The 11,405-nt window shown below is 39.8% G+C and overlaps 1 protein-coding gene across 2 annotated transcripts in view; it reads right to left on the bottom strand.

The window, feature by feature from the left end:
- Positions 1 to 11,405, bottom strand: part of lurap1 (leucine rich adaptor protein 1) — a 95,745-nt gene that overhangs the window by 64,508 nt on the left and 19,832 nt on the right. The window lies entirely within an intron of this gene.

Raw genomic sequence — 11,405 nt, forward strand, 5'->3', positions numbered from 1 at the left:
TTTAGACTGTATAGAAAGAAGATTTCACAAGCTGATTAAGTCTTTGAACTCACACCACACTAAATAAAGTGGGAGTATGTAATCTCATTCTTGACATCAAGATTTTGCTCATTAGTGGAAAATGTGGTAAAGTGGACTCTGGTAGAAAAATAAGATTATGCTTAATAACTCACATTTTGAAGGTCGCATGAGATGCTGGACTTTCCTGGCAGAAATTAGTCTGTTCAGAGTCATGGCCGCAAAATTTAAACCGATGAACGCATAAAGTGTTTTTTCAAAATATGTTTTTCCTCTAAAACAGTCATGCTTACAGGGGCTGTGATGATAATATATGTATTCTTAAATAACATGTAGATTTATTTTATTTATTTTGTTCTTATCCTGCACAGATGCTTCTTTACCTCCCTGGAAATTAAACTTTCTTCTAAAACATCTCAGATGTCTTCAGTTTATGTAAACATAAACATGTAGGAGTCTAATGGAGAATCGGTTGTAGAGAAAAGGTTTTCTTGTACATTACATCCTGCCATCGAGATGTCAGCATTGGCAGACCAGACTTCATCTTCAAACAGCTTTGCATTTGCAGAGTATCCCCTGTGAAACCAGCTCCCTGTTTGGATCATGGGGACTGACACCCTCTCTACTTTTAGGCTTTGGTTTAAAACTTTCCTTATGGTTAAACCTGATCAGGAGCTTCCCCATGATGGACAGTGAGTCCTTCCTTTTTACTCAATATGTGCTTAAACACAAGTCTACATTTAATTATTAGTTATTATTAATCTCTGGCTCTCTTCCACTGCATGTCTTTTGTCCTGTCTTCCTCCTCTGGAGTTTTTTCTCGCCAAAGCACTTGCTCACAGGGGGTTGTCGGAGTTTGGAGTCTTCTCTCTCTTGTTGTAGGGTTTTTACCTTACAATATCAAGCTCCTTAAGTCGATTGTTTTGTTGTGTTGTGATTTTGTGCGACATAAATAAAACTTCTGACCAGAATTTGTCCAGTTTAAGGTTTTTGGTTGCAAACTAAAAGTCACCAAGCCACCAAAATAATTCTTCAAGTTGGAGAAGATACCATTTAGCACCCAATAAAGTTGATTCAGTTCATCTGGATGAAACTTTTTTAGTGATAAAAATTTTTCATCACGCTTTGAGCCTTTTTTAGTCTCAACTGGCAGCAGGTTTCCCAAACCTTATAAACAGTACAGTTACATAACAGTGAAAACCAGCAACAATGCATAATAATGAGCTGAAACTTTTACATTAGAGGTTTAAGAGAAATTCAAATGGTGTCAGCAGTATGTTTAGCCCAGGAGGAGCTAGGTTCTAAAATGCAGATGCAATGCACGGTGATTAACTGTGGTTAGGAAACACCCACTTTTGTTTAATTACAAGCGTTCACAAAAATCCTCTGGATTTTCCCAGACAGAGCGGTTACAATTAGTCATTTTGTATAATACCAGATGGCCCGTGAGTGTTAAGAAAATAAAAACTAAGCTGGCAATCCATGAAATGTTTACCGTTGTTTAGACCAAGTACTGATACTATTACTTGTGATGTGTTATGTTGATATAACAGAATGACTTTATTAGATTTATGAAAAGGTTTTGCACACCATGGCCTTGTCGCCCTGACCGTCAGTGAACTGACAGATTGCTCTAAACTGCAAATACGTCTGCATGTTCTGACATCACTCTTCATGCTCCAGCTGTTGTCATCAACCCCGTTAATGTGAATCGGGAGAACGATTTAGCAGCTCCTCATTGTAAATCCCTCATTGATTGCCTGGCATTCATTTGTGCACTGATCGTGACAGGCTTTATCCACTGATGTTTGCCCAAGTTGGCTTTGAAGGTCTTAACATCTGGGTTAAAGGTCAAAATGTGACAAGTTCACCAAAAAAATAAGAAGATAACAACTGAAATGAGGCAAATCTGCTGGTTTAGAGCTGTGTGTGTGCTTTGCATTGGATATTATCTCTATTTCAACAAACAGGAGACCAAAAAGAAAAGTTGGTTTGGTTGCCAGAAACTGCTGCACTGCATGCTGAAAAGATTTTGAGTTTTAGGAATGTCTTTCTTTCCCTTGCTGTAATCTCCAGAGAGAGCTCAATGGTATAAAGTCAGTGTTATCAACATTCGTGAGGATCGACAAGGAAACATCAAACAAATGTGGTAACAATATGTGTAACAACAGGTGAACAGAGCAGAGCAAACAGGGGAAAGCAGAGTAAGGAAGAAAGCATGTGGACAGAAGCCGTGCTGCCCTCCAAGCTGTTTGCTGCCCTTTGCTATCTTGTCAAACACCTGGCGATATTTCAGAGCAAGAATTTTACCAGTGATCTGTCTTAGGTACTGTATACAACTTCAAGAGCCTTGATACAATAGGGCAGGTGTTACAGATGAACTAGAGACCATGCTTTATTCCTCAAGAATTTTATCTTCGCTTTAGAGTTTCCAGAGGTGCCGGATTGCCAATGCATTGCGTACATAAATATTTCCTTTGCACATTCTAGTTCAAAGAGAAACTTCTTGTATTTTCCCTCATTTTACACCACATTACTGAAAAGCAGTACTACGTTTACTAAAAAACTGTTGTAATATCTTCTGTGGGTGGGGATGAACATTTTAAAAGTCCCAGAAAATAACATGGTCAAATATGCATGTAATCCCACTTGAGACTGCTATACACTGACCAAACTATAAATGGCCAAAGTTCAGCCACATTGCAAGTCCACTGAGGCCACATGGCTGTCTAGCCTTTCCCCCTTCTCACAAACATGCTCCCCATGCCCCCCTTCCAAAACAACCCCTCCTGAGAGTAATTTAAATTCGGTTAAATAGCCCATATTCCTAGTTCTGCTGGTTTCAGACCGCACATCTAGATTCCAGGACTTTCGTGATCATAACCTTCCAAAATGTCAAAGTGATGGATATCATCCAGCAGCTCATCCTCATTGTCATTGTGATCCATTATTCTGCTTCTTTGAAGAAGTGGAAAACAACCGTTACCCTACATATTCACAGGGCACACACAGACATTCAACCAAATTTTCCCCAATCTTTTGCAAAACCTTTTTGTCCACTTGTTTGTAGGCGAAAACGTGAGATGCACGTGAGATTTTGAAAGTGACCTGGGGCAGCCTTTTCACCCAACTTTGTCTGTTATAAGTGGGTCGAATAAACGAAATGCCTCCACATCAGTCAGAATGTGTGTCACAATGCATGCTTGTCTCTAGCTAACAGGGTGAAAGAGGCTCGGCTGAATGGCCCCCTTTTTTCACTCTGACACTCAATTAAACCCTAATTGGTTTGGGGTCCATGCAGGCATGTAGCAAGGCAACACCCCAGGCTTCCGTGCACTTGTTCCCTATTTTCTGACTCCCCCCTCCAGAAATATCCCTTTGATCTGTGAGCAAACAGAGTAGGTTGTAGGCCAAGGAGCTGACAGCCTATTGCTCCATGAAGATGGGCAGCAGTCTGAGACAAATTTGAGTGTTTTTACATTTCATTTGAATCCCAAATTAAATGGGCACTGAGAGTAATACCCTAGGATCACTGGTATACACGTGACGATATGTAGTCAAGTGCTAATATGGATCCACAGTATAAGCACAGTTAATTTGTCTTTATATTTTATGTGTGTGTGTGTATGTGTGTGTGTGTGTTGTTTACTATCATGGATTATTGGAAGGTGTCCTAAGATCACTGCTCCTCATAGGCCCACACATTCATGATTTAGAAGAAATATCAGTGTGGTTATGACTTGTTTTTAATAGTGTAGTCATACAACTCCTACATTATACTTTGGTTATTAGGTCTCACAGGAAAAGTGAAGTAGTTAATTTCACTTCTAATTATATTCCACCATTTAACAGCAGTTGGTTCAAGGTGCTTAAAGTATGTAAGGTAAAGACTATAAAATATTTGAGGCACCTGCCATGACTGGTTAAGGGGAAGAAAGTTTGTGGACAAAACACATTAGAATAGGGATAGTTTCTCATTGTCTCACATGTAGACACCCAGCAGCCTGAATCCATTGCAGCTTAACTAATGGATGATTCACCGTCACCTAATCCATCCCTAACCATGAACTTGAGCAACAAGGAAAATTTCAAGACTAATCTTAAAAAAAACTTTCTCCTGAATCCAAACTATGAGCTGGTTCTATGGAAAGGGGCCCAACTGCACTTCCGTCCCAGTCTACTTTCAGAAACTCTAAGAACTGCAAGTAAGCCTGTGGTGTGAAACCTGTGGTTTCAGAGCAAAGTGCTTTGTTTAGATATTATAGTATTATAGTACTATGAGATTTTTAAGACATAATGGGTCCTGATCTTTCAGGACTTTGGATGTGAGACAAAAGATTTAAGACTCAGTTCAACAGGGAGACATCAAAGAGAAGCTAATGTTGGGAGTAATAACATCTGTCTCTTTAGGCAAGATTAGTACTAGACTAGCTCAGTGTTAAAGTAGCATATGTCCAAACTAGTTTTTTAGCATCATCCTGAGACAGAGTATTATAAAACTAATACTGCACAGAAGAAAGAAGACAATTTCACAGCGCACTACATTTACCTGTACATCACGAGTATGACATGTTATACTTCAGGATTTCTTGAACTCAAAGTATCTACAAAGTTTTCTGCTAACAAAATGCAGATCTGACACGTTAAACTGTGGAAAGACAATGATTAATAAGTGTGTTTCCATTTTCTTTTTTACTAGTAAAGAAAGTAAACACTTTTTTTACATGCCATTAATGTTAACAGTAGGCTAATAATATATTTTAGTTTAACAGTATCTTTATATTAAAGGATATAGCTTTATAATAATAATAATGTATAATAATACACCACTGTGTTAGCATTCAGATGTAGCAACTGGATGGCACTCTGCCTTTGATATCTTGTTTTACAATCTATGTTTAGGGAATTCTGATTCAGTAAAAGGACTAGATGTTACAATCCCTGACCATGCATTGCTTTAAATCGAGAAAATCTTGGGGGATGGCTGTTATAAGGAAAAGCAGCCCAGAAACGTTACCAGCGGCACACATTGTTGTGTGCCTCAACTTTTGTTCTTTTACCCAAGCTAATCTGCATTTTTTCCTTGGTAAGGTTTCGTGATTAGAGATCTGATCTAGATTATCATATTAAAATGTGGGACACATCGTCAGTAGTGGACCTTGGATTCATCGGGTGTTTCGGCCATTATCACTAGACACCTTCATCTAAGGAGGCTAAGGCCAGGGTTGATCAGGCCCCGGAGTGTGTCGCAGGTTTATGTTAAAATTGTTATTTCTCTTCTTCATTCTGCTGTTTAGTTTTCTATATTTTATTCTGTCTATTCACTGCAAGTGAGAAATACTTAACTCTTTAACATTTACGGAGCCTCATTTCTTTAAAGGGACAGAAAAGGTGATAGAGAGAAGTAAGACAAGTAAGTAAGATAAGATAGGAGAGAGCAAAGAGGAGAGCCGGAAGGGGGAATCTGGCTTCTCACACCTCATCGGGCTGTACGCTCTACCTCCCCACTGCTTCCCAGAAAAGGGAAGAAGAGCAGAGGGGAGAAGAGCGGAACATTCTTTCCTATTCTTTCATTCCTCCTTTTAGTTTCACTACCATGAGGTTAACTGCACAGTCTCCAGGAGGCCCTGAGACAGCTGCATCAGTTAACCAGCTAAACTTCTAATGTTATGTTTTACCCTTTTGACGCCCCCTGTTGAGGCAGGCCCACCACGGGTCGATCAATCCTGGGCATGTGTATCACGGTTAGCTGACTGCCTTAGCTGCCAAAGTGATGTCAGCCCTTTTTAGCCATAGCCAGTGACTGGTCCTCTCAGCAGTGTTAGCCAATTCTCTTATAGCCTGCTGTTGCGCCTGTCCTCTGATCCAAATCTCTCTAAGCCCTGCACCCCACTTCCACTGGGCACACCTTCCAGCCTCTGTCCTCTGCCTCAGCTGCTAAGTTGGCATACCGCAGCTTCTTACGCTCAAATGCTTCCTCAATTGCTTCCTCCCACGGTACCATCAGCTCAATGACATACACAAGTTTTTGGGAGTTAGACCAAAGGACAAGGTCTGGTCGCAGAGTAGTTGTTACGATCTCTGTGGGAAAAATTAGCCTCTGATCCAAGTCCACTTGCATCTGCCAATCCCTAGCAACCTTCAGTGTGCCCAGGTTTGTCTCCTTCCCGGACAAATGTTGATGAAAACTGACGTTCGTCTTGGTTCGTCAAAGGTTGAGCGTTAATGGATTTTCTTTTGCGCTCAACTTTCTCGGCTAGACACCTGAGGACCTGGTTGTGTCTCCATGTGTATCTGCCCTGACTAAGGCTAGTCCTACTACCAACCAAGACATGCTTGAGTGTGGCTGGGACTATACACATGGGGCAGGCTGGGTCCTTTCGAACCACATCTGCAGATTTATTGGGGAAGGTAGCACATCACATATCGCTCGGATGATGAAACTTAGTCTATTAGACTCCATTCCCCAGATTTCACTCGATGAGAGTTTCCTCTTTTCAACACTCTCCCAATTCATCCAGCGACCCTGCTTGGCCAGCGCTATGGCTCTAGCATGTCTGGCTGCTTCCTCCTGTCTTCCCACCTCCTCCACGTTCGGTTACAGATGCCTGTATGCCTGTTGCCACAGAGGCGTTACTGCTCCAAGACCAAATCCTCCTCTGCCCCGTTGGACATGACCCATCACGTCACGATGCTGAAGAGCAGATTTGGCCTGTAGCACAGATGTGGCTGAGGTCCACTTCCTCCCCGTTGCTAGGGTGGGAGCAGTGACTCTCACTATGGGGTCCCGGAAGTCCGTGAGTGACATCTCAAGCCTCACTTTTGCACATTTAAACTCCTCTACCAGGCTAGGGATAGGCAGTTTTATTTCCAATATGTTGATAGTGTTAATTTAGTATTTCCATTAAAAAGGCTTAGGCTTAGGGTTTGATGGAGCTACGTGGACAGGGGGGGACTAAACTATGTAAACCAAAAAACATGCTGTTTAAAAATATACTTTTTGTGTTCCTAAAAAAATGTGCAATTTTTCCTTTTCGGCAAATGTCCTTAGCTCATATTGTCCTGGGAACCTTTACTCGACCTTACTTCACTTACTTTGAAAATAAAAGCTTAAAGTTTAACAGATATACTTAAAGTCTACTCAAAACTCTGCGTCAAAAGACCGGAACACAATAAGACGTATTTAAGAAATGGATGGTAATTATCAGTTAACATCTCTGAAAATTAAAGCAAAATGTGAAATATGAACCATTCATTTTCTTTTATTTATTTTTGTTTGACATTTTTCATTACAGAGTATAAACTGACCCCCCCCCCCAGAACAGTCCACTGCTTATTTATTTATCCATAACTTCAAATCATGTTAGCCTGTATGCACATTCATGAAGGGAATATTTATTATGTAAAACACATTTTAAGCCTGTCTAATGAAAGAAATGTCCAATATTACAGCTCTCTGCCTGTCCGTGTTTCCTACAATCAGATGACCACAAAGTAATATCATATTTACATTCTTTGTCACTGTTCTTGTATCTTTTCATGGAATGACAAAACAACAACAACAGCAAGAGCAACCTGCAGAGTATGCACACACACACACACACACACACACACACACACACACACACACACACACACACACACACACACACACACACACACACAGGGACGTTAACACAAAACAGATGGCCTCATCCCATGTAACGAGTTACTCCACTGCAAAATCTTTGTGTAGCCATCAGAAGCATGAACCATAGTTCCTGAATAGCTGGCCTCTGGTGACCTTGACCCATTCTGGTTTACGTCACTTTGTGGGAACACCACAGCCTAATTCTGCCTCTTTGTTTTCTTCCCTTGGTGTCTCATAGAGCCCAGAGATTTCTGCAGGAAAAACACTCAACAGTAGCAAACAGCTCGTGGGACGTCCTTGCACATTCCAGCATCTGGAAACGTCCTAACAAACTGTCACAGGGTCCAAGTAGTAGTTAACAGGAAGACATGAGTGGATATAAAACTAAAAGATCACACATACAGAATGGGGAATAACAAGCGGATTACTTTTTTTTTTTTAAATGAAAGGTATAATGTGTTAACCTGCAGTGAGTGTAGGAGTCAAAATAGAATAATAACAATAAAATGGGCAGATTTCTTTCTGTCTTCATGTAAGAGTAGATAAATTACTTAGAAATCAGTATTTTATTTACTCTCACTTATAAATATATTTTACTTTTTGGGTTTGAAAAGATGAAGCAGTCTTGATCTGTGGTTTCCTCGCACACCGCACTGTGGCTGAGTGGGAAAAAAGGGAAACTTTGTGGGCTTTTTTCCCTGGTTTTGGAAGATTGAAAGTATTTTGAATGGTTGCTGTCATGAAATCGAGTGGTGCTTGAGGACACTGGTGATGCTGTGTGGCTGGGATCTGTGGGTCATTATAACTATTATCTTTAATTCAGATTATACTCCTGACATAACAGGACTGGACAGTTTTCACTGGATAGAAACCGGAAATCACTGTCTGCTGACAGAAATAATAAAAAAATCATGCACTATCCGTCAGAAAGCATCATAACTTCATTAATTTATTTACTGATATTATTTTAAAAAAATAGTATTATTACTGGAATGAGAGACATATACTAACAGTGTGCAGTTGTCAATCTGTTATTCATGTGTTCTGATTGCAAACATTTTTCCATATAGCATTAAAAGATTTGGGGAAATGTGGATCATGGATTCTCGTTACCCGTTACTACCGTCATATATTTCTGATGAGAAAGAAAGTTAGTTTAGAGACGACATGAGCTGAAAAATAAAACAATTTTAACAAATGAAACAGGAAAACAGCTTTTACAAAGTTTGTAGAGCATGTTTTATGCTTTTCCTTATTTTATGTTACAAAAGGTAGATGCACACATTAAACATGTCTAATGTCCAGGTGATGACATCATTGTATGTACAAGTAGTCCATGTAAGCAAATCCAAATGCTGAGGCTTAAACAATCAGCTTCCAACAGCCTCCTACTCATCTCTATGTGATATCAGTGGGATGTTTCGTGTTCGTGTTTTAAGAGGGGCAGCCAATCAGAAGAAAGATCAAAGGCAAGGGGAAGGACGGTGAGCTGAAACAAGACCTGGCATAAAATAAATACGATTTCTGTTGAACTGTGAGCCATGCAAAGATACTCTAGCAGAGTCCAGGAATAAAAATATGGAACTTGAAAAAGTAAAACTTGAAGTAGCAGTAATCTTAATTTCAGGAGGAGTTATGTAGTTGAGTTATTTCCTTGCTGAGGGAAGATTCTGTTATGTCCCTCTGTTTCAGTGTTTAAGCTAACAGCCTTGTGGCTCTAGCTTTATTCTAAAATGACTGTGGTAACAACTTTCTCGTGTCCAGCAGGATAACAAACACAATATACTAAGAAGATTCTTTTTTAAGCACGACAATGTAAGCAGGAAGTCCTCCTTATTTCCGGCATCTCACATCATCTATGTGCAGTCTATACACTAGTCACCCACTGTGGAAGAAAACATGCTCAAGTGGAAAAAAACAACGACCGTGTCAGTGCTCTGAATACAGGTTAACACGATCAGTTGATTGACTGCAAGCTAAAAGTTGCCTCTCTACAGCCTTCTAAGCATCTGTGGATCTGTGGGGCTTCTTGTGGTTGTAGGTTGTAAAATGAAAGTCCTTGCTGACACAGACAAACACCAGCCGCAAACACTGCCTGCTTCAATTAGCAGACATGTGCATTTCCAAACGAAACCACTGTCTCCTGTACAGGGAAAATCAATGGCTGACACTGAAACTGGCAGCAGCCCGTAAGAGCTCCACGTCATCAACACAGCTTTGGTTTCTCTGGACGAGAGAGCAATGATTTTATTACTTACCAGGGAAATTTTAACGTGCAAACTCTCAGGCATACCGTACATTCACTTCTAATTATGTACATGTTTGTCAGAATTAGAGGTTTTAATAGGTGGTTCTGTGGATGTTTTTGTCCCGTTTGTGCATTTTTCTTTTTCATGATGGAATTTTACCACACAGCCCAACAGATTACACGCGCTATCCTTGTAGATATTAACTTTAAGCACCACAGACGTGCGAGAGTTGGTGTGAGAATTACTGTGTGAGCGCGGAAGGCTGATATGAGTATATCTGAATTTAATTATTTTATTTTTAAGTATACAGTATTGAAAAAGGTAAACACATCTGCAAAGATATTAGAATGTCATCACCATGTAAATATTACATTATTAGTACATTATAGTACGTGGATTGCACCCATTGAGCACTTAAGTGATACTTGAAACTAATAAGATATTTATTTATTTAGTATAATCGATATTGTGCAAAAAAAGTGGACAAACTTGATAGGGAAATTACACACTGAAAAAACGTAGACAAAAGAAGCTTAAAATATTTTAATAAGCTTTAAAGTTCTTAAAGGTTTTAAAGGGATTTTTTGTTGGTCTAGACAAGCTCCACTTTTAACTATCTACTTCCGCGGTTTGGCAGCTGGGTGTCTCAGTGCTCACCAACCCAGTGTGCATCGTCACACCTCGCTAACATCACCTCAGTCTGTTAGCTTAACATTTACATTTACATCAGTTGAGAACACACAACTACCATCATTTTAATCCACTCAGCTAAACATGTTCAGCAAACAGGAGCTCAGAGGTTGCTGTTAGACTACATCCCTGTCCTCTCTGGTGGACCTAAACTAGAAGAATACTTGATTTCTAAATAAATGACTACATACATACATCCCTGTGGATTCATATATGTTGAACTGGCTGATTTATGAAGCAATTTAAAACTACATAATCATTTTGACACCCCCTAAAATCATAGTAATGGCTTTTGTGCCTTGACCCTTTAGCAGCTGTGATTCCCCCCCCCCCCCTTATTTTTTTCAGGATCGTTTTTCACACCTTTTGTAAAACCTTCCTTTTTATCTGGTGCCATCAAGAGGCCAGCATTCTTTCAACCAATACTTTTAATTTATTTCTTCATATACTAAAAGTTCTTGATTTTATGCTGTTCACCAGCAGTTGTTGTTGCATGTCTGCACGGACATTGTTAGCACTGCTGTGTCTGTGCATACCATCTTATTGTCGATGCTAGCTTATATTGTTTCCCAGCCTTCCCTTATCCATGATCTAGCTCGGAAAGACTTTCTTAGTAAACATGGTCCATGGGAAAAAATATAGTTAGAGGAGTTTTGATGGGATCTACAAAGTTTATTCTCCCACAGCTGTGAGTTATTGCTGGCCGTCATTACTCATGATCATGATTCAGATAAGCAGTTAGAAAAATGAATGAATGGATGTATGGAAATAAATGGGTTTGCCACAAACACAAACTGAATTCTGGTATGGGCTGATGT

This window comes from Perissodus microlepis, chromosome 17, assembly GCF_051167445.1.
Source record: "Perissodus microlepis isolate ML-2025 ecotype Zambia chromosome 17, ASM5116744v1, whole genome shotgun sequence".
Lineage (NCBI taxonomy): Eukaryota > Metazoa > Chordata > Actinopteri > Cichliformes > Cichlidae > Perissodus > Perissodus microlepis.